Source organism: Triticum dicoccoides, chromosome 4A (genome assembly GCF_002162155.2).
Source record: "Triticum dicoccoides isolate Atlit2015 ecotype Zavitan chromosome 4A, WEW_v2.0, whole genome shotgun sequence".
Lineage (NCBI taxonomy): Eukaryota > Viridiplantae > Streptophyta > Magnoliopsida > Poales > Poaceae > Triticum > Triticum dicoccoides.
The window spans coordinates 572966103-572974850 of NC_041386.1; positions in this window are offsets into that span (position 1 = coordinate 572966103).

Here is an 8748-nt window from a genome sequence, read left to right on the forward strand (position 1 = left end):
AATCCTCAGCAGATCCATCCAATCTATCTGGCTTCACTTGTGCTAACCCCATTATCATTGATGAATCCTTTGATGCAAACTATAAACTGTTTAAGAATCAGAATGGTGAAGTGTTTGCCAGGTACATTGGTACTAACTGCAGGAATGGACCGCCTGTGAAGAAGATCTGGGTTCCGAAAACATGTCTGAAAAATCTTCCTGTGAATGTCTTCATGACACCTCACATGAAGAAGACAAACCTCATACCAAAGGCTTCATACGGTCCAAAGGCTTCATACATACAGAGGACTCACCAGAGTCACACTAACGCAAATGTTTTGCAGGGAAACCATACTCAGGCATATGAATATGAGAACGGTTCACCAAACCGCCATGTTCATATGAACAAGAACTATTCTGCCTATTCTTATGAGTACTATTGTCCCCCTGCTAGACTGTTTGCTAGGGCTCCAAAGCCAAAATTCTCAGATGCTGCACTTAGACTTATTGCTTCTAAGCCACCCTTGAAGATGTGGGTGGTTAAGAAAGCTTAACTCTCTTTTGCAGGGAAAGGTTTCCAGCAGAAAACCAAAATCTTCTGACGCTATTGCTGGGGACCTTAAAAAACTTGTGGGGCGCAAGATCAAATGCCCGAATGGCATCACTATGTATTTCGTTCCTGAATCGCATGCCACTCTCCCCATTAGTCCTAATCTGGATCTAAGTTTTCATAACCCACTGGTTCGTCAAATGTTTTTGCTTCACAATACTCTTCGTGAAGCCTATCCCCCTAACTGCACTGTAGGGTACGACACCAGCGTCTTCAGAATGGATTATTGACAGTGGGTGTACGAATCATATGACCGGCAAAATAAGCCTTCTTATGGACTCAACCTTACGTCCATCCAACAAGAGCCACATCACATTTGCTGACACTGGTAAAAGTAAGGTATTGGGTCTAGGTAGAGTTGCAATCTCAAAGGATCAACACATGGATAAAGTCATGCTTGTTGAATCCCTTGGCTTCAACTTAATGTCTGTCTCAATGCTTTGCGATTTAAACATGGTCGTAATATTTGGAAAATATCGTTGCCTGGTACTAATGGAATCTGACAAGTCTCTAGTGTTTGAAGGGTATCGGAAAGATGATTTGTATGTGGTAGATTTCTCAGCAGGGCCACAGCTTGCAGTATGCCTTCTGGCAAAGGCTTCAGAATGCTGGCTTTGGCATCGGAGGCTTGGACATGCTGGCATGAGGAACCTCCACACCCTTGCAAAGAAGAAGCATGTCATAGGCATCGAAGGCGTCAAGTTCAAGAAAGATCACTTATGCGGTGCCTATGAAGCAGGGAAGATGACGAGGGCAAAACACCCCTCGAAGACAATCATGACCACTACTCGACCCTTCGAACTGCTTCACATGGATCTTTTTGGTCCCACTCACTACTCAACTTTTTCCACTACTGCTTGCCTCTATGGCTTCGTCATTGTTGATGATTACTCTAGATATACTTGGGTGCACATAATCCTTTACAAGACTGAAGTGCAGGATGTCTTCAGACGCTTCGCCAATCGAGCTATGAACAATTATGGCGCCAAGATAAAGCACATCAGAAGTGACAATGGCACTGAATTCAAGAACACTGGCCTTGATACATATCTTGATACTTTGGGCATCACACATGAATTCTCAGCTCCGTACATGCCACAGCAGAATGGCGTCGTCGAACACAAGAACAGAACACTCATTGAGATGGCCAGAACAATGCTAGATGAATACAAGACTCCAAGAAAATTCTGGCCTGAAGCCATTGACACTGCATGCCATACAATCAACCGTGTTTATATTCACAAGCTTCTGAACAAGACATCATATGAACTCCTAACTGGCAAGAAGCCAAATGTCAGTTACTTCAGAGTATTTGGCGCAAGATGCTGGATCAAGGACCCACACCACACCTCAAAGTTTGCACCAAAAGCACATGAGGGTTTTATGCTTGGATATGGAAAGGATTCGCACTCCTACAGAGTCTTCAATCTCTTTCACTACAAAGTGGTTGAAACAGTGGATGTGCGATTCGATGAAACCAATGGTTCACAAAGAGAGCAACTGCCAAATGTGCTAGATGAAGTTTCAGCTAGTGAATCAATCAAGCTTATGGGAACTGGAGAGATTGTACCTTCTGAAGCTCATCCTGAAGAAGAACTTATCATCTCAGCACCTGATCCACATGAAGACAATGCTCAGCCTGAAGACATTCCTCCCAACGACAACACAGATCAGCAAGAGCAAAGTCTTCGCCCTGTACATCCTCGTGTTGCCAATGAAGTGCAGATTGATAGAATAATTGACAGCATCAATGCACCTGGTCCACTCACTCGTTCAAGGGCAACTCAACTAGCAAATTTCTGTGGGCACTTCGCATTCGTCTCAATTTCAGAACCCAAGAAAGTTGAAGAAGCCTTTATGGAACCTGAATGGGTTCAAGCAATGCAAGAAGAGCTTCAACAGTTTGAGCTGAACAATGTATGGGAATTGGTTAAGCGTCTTGATCCACGGAAGCATAACATAATAGGCACCAAATGGATATACCGCAACAAGCAAGATGAGCATGGTCAAATCGTCAGATACAAAGCTCGCCTCGTTGCTCAAGGATATACTCAAGTGGAAGGCATTGACTTCGATGAAACATTTGCTCCTGTGGCTAGACTTGAAGCCATACGTATACTGCTGGCCTATGCAAATCATCACAACATACTTCTGTATCAAATGGATGTGAAGAGTGCCTTTCGCAATGGCAAGATTGAAGAAGAAGTGTATGTTGCACAACCACCTGGGTTTGAAGATCCAAAACATCCTGACATGGTATACAAGCTCAACAAGGCACTGTATGGCCTCAAACAAGCCCCTCGGGCCTGGTGTGACACACTCGAATACTTCCTGAAGAGCAAAGGCTTCATACCTGGTTCCCTAGATCCCACTCTCTTCACGAAGACATATGATGGTGAACTGTTTGTGTGCCAAATATATGTGGATGACATTATCTTCGGCTGCACCAATCAGAAGTACAGTGAAGAGTTTGGCTATATGATGCAAGAGCAATATCAGATGTCTATGATGGGGGAGCTGAAATTCTTCCTCGGTCTTCAAATACGGCAACAACGCAACGGCACCTTCATATCTCAAGATAAATATCTCAAAGAGTGCCTGAAGAAGTTTGGTATGCAAGACTGCAAAGGCTTCACAACACCAATGCCAGCCAAACATCATCTGGGTCCCGACGACAATGGTAAAGAGTTCGATCAAAAGGTATACCGCTCCATGATTGGTTCTTTGCTTTATTTATGTGCATCTAGGCCAGATATTATGCTTAGTGTTTGCATGTGTACTCGATTTCAAGCGGCACCAAAGGAGTCGCATCACTTAGCAGTGAAGCGAATTCTTCGATATTTGGCTCACACCCCAACTCTAGGATTGTGGTATCCAAAGGGCTCAGAGTTTGATCTGGTTGGATTCTCGGATGCTGATTATGCTGGTGACAAGGTTGATCGGAAGTCTACATCAGGCAGATGCCACTTTCTAGGACGATCACTTGTATGTTGGTCTTCAAAGAAGCAGAACTGTGTATCCCTCTCCACTGCTGAATCTGAATACATTGCTGCTGGATCTTGCTGCGCTCAGCTTCTGTGGATGAAGCAAACTCTCAAGGACTATGGCGTTCATCTGAAGCAAGTGCCACTTTACTGCGACAATGAAAGCGCCATCAAGATTGCCAACAACCCAGTTCAGCACTCGAAGACAAAGCACATTGAAATTCGTCATCACTTTCTCAGAGATCATGTTGTGAAGGAAGATATTGATATCATACACGTCAACACTGAAGAGCAATTGGCAGATATCTTCACCAAGCCCTTGGATGAGAAGAGATTTTGCAAGTTACGGTGTGAGCTAAATATCTTGGAATCCTCAAATGTCCTGTGATCAGGCACACATCCTAACACTTATGCATATTGATGACTTAGATGTGCAACACACGAAGTAACGTATATCTTCAATCAATGAAGACATACATTCTAAGTGTGAATACATTAATGTGGAAATTGACTTCAGAGCACCACGATAATTGTGCGCCGTGTCTGAGTCTAATACTTCCTATACGGTGGGTAACGCCACCACCAAACGTTCTATTTTGAAGTGTTTCACTCATGGCGTTACCTTGCAATGTCTTCACATTTGGTTTGGCTTCAATCTCAACATGTCTTCATGATTATCTTCACTACGTGGATTATATGGATATATATATATATACTAGTGTTCTGTCCTCTACAGCATTCACTTATAGCTATGTCTTCTTGTTTGAATCTTTTTGAACTAAGTGAATGTGATCGGACCCTAACCTCTCTATGCTTTCTACCTCAAACTCTATCTCTCCAAGTCATATGCATTCTATTGAAACTGTCGAATGTCTTCTCTGCGTCCTTGTCAGCAGAAGACACAGAGACAAACTTTAAAACCGTTTTCAATGCTCATTCATCCACAAGAAATCCGGAGAAGTAGGAACGACCACCCGACAATCCAGGCGTGAGTGGGATGTGGAACTGCCCCCGAGATTCCGCATGATGGCCACGTGTTGCTCAGATGCGAATCGCCAGGGGCACCTATGTAATAGCACAGTGCCGCCCCTGCAACTATAAATACACACTCACCGCGGTCATTATCTCCTTCTTCCTCCCTCGCACGAACCCTAGCGCCACCGCTAGCTCTCGACGATGCCGGCGACGAAGCGCTTCACTACCGCAACCTCTCCGACGCCGTTTTCACGCTGACCGCAGACATCGTCCTCTCCGCCGTCGCCGTAGGTGTCTTCCGTCGCCAAGTTAGGGCACGGAGGATTGAACTGCTCGACCTCATCTCCCACTCCGTCTAGCAGTTCCAGGTGTGGTAAATAAACTTCCTTTTTACAGCCCCTTTTGATTCTATGGTTCTGTCACTTTCTGCCATAAGAAGTTTCTATTCACACAAGTTAGATCTCTCTCAATCTGCATCTCATAACTTGCCTAGTATATTCACTTGTGCTTCATGAAGTCATTAGATTCCTCACTTGTACTGATCTGTGGGTTTGTACAAATCTGGAACCAACTTCTTTTCTATGAGTGAATATCTTCGCACGATGAGGTCAATGTCTTCTAAACCTATTTATTCGATTTTACTACCAGAGATGACCCCTAAAAATGTACGAAGACATTGAAGACAATGGTGGTATATGAAGATATTCACATTGAAGACTATGACAAGAGAAGACACCACGTGAAGCCTATGGAACTCAAAGACTTAGATGTTTCGTAGTTCTTTTTCATTTGTGTTGAGTCATAGGAACCACCATACTATTAAGTGGGGTCCAAGAGAACCAGTCAGAATGACTGAAGTGATGCCTAATTCAAAACCTATGTCTTCGAGCGAAGACTATGAGAGCAAATCTTGTCCAGAGTCGGACAAGTCAGCTTTACTTGTAGCCCAAGTAAAGTTGCCATGTGAGTTCGAAATCTGACCGTTGGAACACGTGTCAGTTCCTTAGTGACCCAGGGTCATTTCGGACAAATCAGGTCGGGTTGCCCAGTGGCTATAAATAGTCCACCCCCTACAACCATAAACGATTGGCTGCTCAGATTTCAGTGCACGACTTTTGTCGTTTGAGAGCAACCCACCTCGAAGCCTTTGAGATAAAATTCCTAGCGAGGAGAAAAGCCCTAACCACCCAGAGCCAGAGTAAATTGGGCATCACTTAAGTCTTCTTGTCTGAGTGATCTGAAGACTTATTACACTTGAGGACTGTGCATCCTCCAGACGGTTAGGCGTCGCGTTGTGAGCATCCAAGAGTCATTGTGGATTGCCGGTGAACGAAGTCTGTGAAGGTTTGGGAGTCTACCTTGAAGACTTACTAGAGTGATTGGGCGAGGTCTGTGTGACCTTAGCTCAAGGAGAATACGGTGAGGACTGGGTGTCCTGAGCTGCGTGTTCAGGACTGGGTGTCCGGGACTGTGTGTCCTTTGGTTTAAATACCTAGCCGCTCCAACCAGATGTACAGTTGTCACAGCAACTGGAACTGGTCCAACAAATCATTGTCTTCAACGAGTCACTGGTTTCATCTTCACTTCCTTTTTACTTACTGTTACTCGTTGTGAAGTCATTGCATGCTTGCTATATCTTCGGTCTTCACAACGTGACTGTATGATCTGTTTGGCTTCATAACTTCTTCCTACCTGATCCTTATTACACTGCAACTAATTGTCATTGTGCATTCACTCTATTGAATACTTGATCATGGCTTGCCTAGTGTAATCTAACTTCCGCTGCATAGTGATAGGCATATCTCTACTGTTTTTCTTCATAACTTCCACGTTTTGAAGACTTTCATAAAAATCGCCTATTCACCCCCCATCTAGTCGATATAACGCACTTTCAAAGACACCTCCCCTGCTGGTGAGAATCCCTTGCCTAGTTTTCGTCCGGAGCGGCTCAGCAATACACACCCTTTTCCGTAAAGATTGACTGCCCAGGAGAGAAGCAAATATGCTCCTCAACTATCGAAGCTCAGAGCCTTTATGGCCAACGGTTTAACAGGGGTTGATCTCGCTCGCTGTTGGATATCATGGAGCATACTACCCCTTAGTCAGCGCTCCGGTTTGATGTGCAAGTATACCAACAGTGTTGATGACCCACTGCGACATTCCAAAATCCAGCTCACCGATGAAGAAATCACAGAGGCTGTGAATAAGATGCTGAATGAACCGGAAGATATCTATGCTAAAAATGGCCTGCTTCCCTTCTGTGCCACCAACAAACCGCCAGCTGTAAGACCTTGATTTTTCCTTTTGCTGAATCTGTTATTGATATATCTGGTCATTGTTTAATATCAGCGTCTGTGTAATCAGGGTAATGATCCATTTTGGAGCAAGAAATTGCCGCAGGAGAAACCAGAAAAACCAGACAAACCGGAAAGAGCAACCCGGCAAAAGACTAAAGCTGTAAAGAAGACTGCCCACAGGAAAAGAACTACTGCATCTTCTAATCCAGCCCCTGATGATGATGTGGATAATCCAGACCTTGAGGTAGAGCTTGACTCACTTGGCTTATTTTTCATGCGTCTTATTGATGATGATATTTGTCAGGATGATGCCGAAGCCAGCCACGCTGATGCTGCAGAGGTAATTATTCTCTCTTCCGATTCAGAACCTTTGCCTTCGCTAAAAATCCGTCAGGCAAACCGGGAAGTTAAATTTTCTCATCCTCTTGCTTATTTGGATCCCAAATTTCTTATGAAGACCCAACAGCACGAAGCTCGTCGCACAACCCGGCACAGCGGCCACGTAGTTACCTCCGCCGGTTTACCGAACAGTCCGGTTCGGAAACGCCGTTCAGAGGTCTCTAATTTGCTTGTCAGTGATTGTCCTAAAGCGGACTGCTTTCGTCAACCTCTTAATCCATCTGACTCCAATTACCAGGTTACTTCCCATTCATCTTCTGGCGAGTCATCAGCTACTCAGCTGCCACCGCTCAAAACGGTGCTTGGGTAAGCTATACTTATTATGATATTTGTAGCACATCGCCTTAGAACATATGTTGTATTTGATTTTGTTATTCTTTTCAGGGCCAAACCTAGGCCAAGCAAGAAGGCCCACCTGGACAAAGCGGCTGAAGAAGATGCCGTTCTTGAGCCAGGCAAGACACCCGATCTTGAAGCGGCTATTCCTGAGGATATACCCAACGATCTACCGCAGCAAGACGACGATCTTATTGCTGAAGAGAGACCTACTGATGCCTCAAGTCCTGTCAATCAGCCCACAGGCTCCATCCGGATTGAGAGATCCACCGGTCCAGCAAAACCTACTGACAAGCCAACAGCTCCAGTGCAAACCGACGATACTCAGGAGGATGAGGTTGTCATTACTGGCACTGGCCATACCGAGCCGAGCAATCCTGTTGCTTTGTCCAAACATTCTGCCAAGGAAGAATTTGCTGTCTTTGGTAAAGGCAAGTGGAATGCTGATCTAGCAACTTACGCTGCTCTGAACGCCCAAGATATCCATTCCGGCTACCTGAACCGGCTGTATACCAGCCATGACTATGAAGCTAGTCTGGTTAATATGATGAAGGATAAATACGAGGTAACTTCCATATGCTCTTTCCTGCTTGTATGCTTCAATACTTGCTGACTCTCCTAGCCCCCAAGGGCCGGTTTGTAATCTTCTTTCAAACTGGGACTTACTAATATAAATCTTAATGTTTTGAAATTCGCCGATGTAGCCCCCAAGGGCCGGTTCAACTTAGCGTAGTTAAACCGGTACTTTAAGTAATTGAAATTGCTGCATCAGAATTTATATACGAGCAAATAGCCATTAGCCCCCAAGTGCCAAGTTGAATACTTGTATTGATCTTGGGACTTTGTAAGCAATTGAAAGATGAAGATCGAATATGCATTAGCCCCCAAGTGCTAAGTGCATAACTTGTTATGTGGTTGGTACTTCAATCCTTGTACCGTTTTGTTGAAGCATATAACTGTCTGCATGCAGGCGGAGCTGAAGACGAAAGAAAGCCAAGTCGCCGATCTCCAAGAAAATCTGAAAACCCAACAAGCTGAAACCTCCAAAGCAAAAGAGGAATTAGCCAACGCTTTAAGCGCCATGGAACAGCTTAAGGAGAGCTTCAAGAAGAAGCGGGCGGATTGGGCCACTGAAAAGTCCGCTTTAATCAAACGAGCAGAGGATGCC